At 37.4% G+C, this 3,894-nt stretch overlaps 1 long non-coding RNA gene across 1 annotated transcript in view; it reads right to left on the bottom strand.

Moving 5' to 3' along the window:
* Window positions 1-2,199: 2,199 nt before the first annotated feature.
* The window catches only part of LOC115068524, a 5,260-nt gene continuing 3,565 nt past the window's right edge, over window positions 2,200-3,894 (bottom strand). The window contains exons 2-3 of the long non-coding RNA XR_003847871.1: window positions 3,175-3,259; window positions 2,200-2,488 (exon numbers count right to left, since the gene is read on the bottom strand). This is a non-coding gene — a long non-coding RNA (uncharacterized LOC115068524). The remainder of the gene's footprint in view (window positions 2,489-3,174; window positions 3,260-3,894) is intronic.

Here is a 3,894-nt window from a genome sequence, read left to right as displayed (position 1 = left end):
TGTGAGGGATGATGAATAGGATATAGGAAGAAAGAGAGATAAGGAGAGAGAGAGAGAGAGAGAGAGAGAGAGAGAGAGAGAGAGAGGTCTTGGAAAGGACAATGAGTAGAAGATGAACGTGAAAACATGCAACTTTTAAATGTTGACCTTTATCTATGGTCACAGAACACATGAGAACATGCTCACTGAAACTGCGATGGCTTCACACAAGGCAGGTGTCTCACAATGAGCACTTGGTTCTTCAGATATGATCCTGTTCCCTTGTGTTGTCTACATGTCATAACCAAAGCCAATTCTCAGCAACACATCAAAATAGAAGCCAGAGTTTTATGCCAGGGGAAATAGCCTATACCAAAAATTCATTTAGTTATCTAGCCAATAGTGGCACCAAATTGGACAGGAGATATGGATCTGAATCTTGAAACTGTTATACCAAAACAGGAGATGGAATTTATTAGGAATCTCATGAATCAGGATTTAACATTTTAGAAAGGACTTCAGGGGTTGCCCCTATGATTGCTGACTTTTATTCCATAAGTCTGAGTCTGAGGATCATTAAGAGTAAACAAAGTTTAAGTACAAGAAGATCCTGGTAAAATGTTAAAGATTTGATCAGAAGGTTTTAGTGCATGGGGAAGTTATGATTGTTGCATGTTACCTGTACATGACAAAGCTCTCTGAAGGAAAATTAAAGTTCTTTTCTTTATCGATGGAGCAGGTCACCTATTACTAAGTAATTGTGTGTGCGCGCTCATGTGTGTGGCTATGTATGTATGTGATGTATGCGTCTGTGTCTATATGTGTGTGTGTGTGTGTGTGTGTGTGAGATGTATGTGTCTGTGTGTCTATGTGTGTGTGTGATGTATGCGTCTGTGTGTCTGTGTACGGAGGGCTAAGTTCAAGAGTCTTTGTTAATTTGGTAGCAAATTTCTTCTTCAGAAAAGTGTCTTGGATTGGGGCACGACCATAGGCCTGGTCTCTCTATAGTCTCTAGGGAAGACGGAAATGAAGAACTACTTCCAGGAGAATGAAGGGGTGGCCATTATGATGGTAACTAGGTGATGGCAACCAGAATCTTGACACCAAAGATCTATGGAGACATCTCTTTGATCATGACTAGACAGATGAACAGTTGGCTAAGGTACTACACGATTTACTTTAGTTATAAGTCATGTGTGGGTTTTCTGGCATCTGACAGTTGTTTCAATGGGAAGTGATGAGAATGGCCTAGTTTCCAAATATGAGCTACACGAGACACCAAGGAAGCTCTGACATAAAGGAAAGTTGGGATGACTTGAATAATGACCCTGCCAATCTACAGCAAGTATATGCAGCAATTATCTCTCCAGTGTGTCTGCTGAAGAACCTTGTGACTGTTTGCCAATTGACTGTGTATTGCAAAGTGGTAATTATGTAGAATTTTTAAAAGCATGCTAAGCATGGAATTCTAGATGGCATTAATATCTGGAGATTTGAAAGTGCTCCATGTTTCACAAGTTAGGACTATGAGGAGAATCAATCAATAAATGCAGCTCTGAATTGAGGTCAGTTTACAGGTCTATGAGGCCATCTCATCGCACATTCTCAACACTCTGTTGGGAGAGGGAGTGTAAAGGGCATGGAGAGCACAAAGGAGACTGTGTGGGGTGTAATCGTTGCAGACTCAGTGTTTTCTGACGGTCTCCTTTCTTATCCTTGCAGCAACGTTTCCATGATGATTTTATTTTCCATTTCCCAATTGGATGAACTTCCACACCAGATAATATGACATTAAATTTCTCAAGAGGACAAAGGGCTGTATGAACAATCTTAAAGTATCAACAAATTAGCTTTCCAAAACTTGACTTTTGCTGTGCACTACATTTTTTCCTTGAAAACCTTTTAAGGACTGTCAACTATCCAAGGAAACTTTCCTGAAGAAAATTTCTTGGGCCTGTTCAGGAGATCAGTTAAAGAAGGCACTAGTAGTATAGAGAACTGAACTCCAGTCCTAAGAGCTTTTACTTACCTTCAGTGGCCTGAACTTGACATCTCAATATCAACACTTTGAACTTTTCTTTGGCTCTAATATATTAGAAGAAATAAAGGAATTGAATGAACATTTTAAAAACATTGAATTAGTATTTAAAAAATAATTAATCAATTTTTTGGCCAAATAGAATTTTTGAAGTATATCATACATATATTCTTTGGGTCAAATTTACAGAAATGGAAAATACAAGGTCAGCATTATTTCAATTTGATATGTATACTACCAAAATAAGGCAATTTCATGTCACTTGGTCTGCTGTTGACTTCTTTTGGACATTTTTAGACTGATGAGCTGAATGTGCAAGACGCACAGGTTTCCTTTCAGCAGCCACCATTCTGTGGTTTTCTCTTTTCAATCTCCTTCAGCTCTGACTAAGCACTGTATCAATTTCTTCCTCTTCCAGTAATTCCATTTCCTCTCCTGCTGTCTCAGTTATTGCCTGTATTATCAGGTAACCTAAGATTGAAAAAACATTAGCTCATACATTCGTCAACCCCAAAGTGAATTATATGCAACTTTTAGAAAGAACAGATGAACTGACAGGCAACAGCAAGAATCGTACGGCAGATCTGGTCAGTGGAATCTGACAGTGGACTAGAAATTGATGTGGAAGGAAGCTAAGAGGACACAAACGATCAGAAGGGCACTGACGCTGAGGAGAGATATAAACTATGAAAGTCTCGGCCAAAAAGAGTCATGTGTTTTCACTACAACACAGAAGCCACTCATCTGGTATGAAAAATACAAATTCAGAGAACTTATGAAACTGTCACTCATGATGAATACTTTTATGCAATTTAATAGTCAGAGTCCAACAAATATCCTCTAATAGTATATAAATAATTATAATTTACTAGAACTCAGTGAACAATGAGATGTGCTACACAACCTGAATGTAGGCAATTCCAGTACATTGGAAATGGAACAACATTGCCCTTGATCTTAGACTTGAAAACTTCCTATATGTAACATGGATGGTACACTTGAAAGTTTATTTACAGCAGCACTGGTTTTATGTGCCCTTATGATGATAATCTGCTGTGTACTATTGATGCATAATACACTGAAGGGGCATGAATAGCAACTGACCAAAGTTCAAAAGCTTAACATAAGTGCAAACAAATGCCAAAAGTACATCTTACCATGCCATATAGATAACGTTGTTGATGTTATAGAAGCCAGCATGAAAGTATCTGACACTCCTTACATGGTGTTGGTCTAACCATTCTGCAATTAAAGGAAAGTTGAAGTAAACAGTTATTTCATCTGTAACGGAAATAGGTACACCAAGCCCAATGATATCGAAGTGAATTTCTTTCCAAATATGATATGATTTTTACAATAAACCTGTCTGAGAAAGATAAAACTAAAAATTGCAATTTTAATTATAAAAAGAATTAATTTTGAAATGCATTATAAACCATCTCAAAACTGAAGCAGGGTATCTCAATCACTCAAAGTAGCAGGGATCAAAGTAATGTTGTCTGTTATATTAAGATCACAGAATAAATGAAAGCATCCCTAGTCTTGAACTCTGTCATTAAAGTTATTGAAGGTTAGCATTTCTGATATTTGAAAATACATGGTGCACTGTTTTTTGGAGGTAAGGGTCTCCTTATAGCACCAGTGGACCTCAGACTCACTAGATAGACCAGGTTAGCCTCAATCTCACAAAGATCTACCTGCTTCTGTTTTCCAACTGTTGGAATTAAGGCCAAGCACCACCATGCGCAGCATGAAATCCTTTTTATATTTATGTAGAAAAGAATATATTTTGACAATTGTGATCAAAGAAACTAAAATTGTCAAACATATAATAACAAAATTTAGTCCAGTGTTCAACTATTGTGAAGCCTGTGTTA

The sequence above is a fragment of the Nannospalax galili genome, unplaced genomic scaffold (genome assembly GCF_000622305.1).
Source record: "Nannospalax galili isolate Female #2095 unplaced genomic scaffold, S.galili_v1.0 scaffold3992, whole genome shotgun sequence".
In the NCBI taxonomy this organism is placed as follows: domain Eukaryota; kingdom Metazoa; phylum Chordata; class Mammalia; order Rodentia; family Spalacidae; genus Nannospalax; species Nannospalax galili.
The sequence above is the reverse complement of the archived record's forward strand: the minus strand, read 5'-3'. Positions and strand labels throughout refer to the sequence as shown.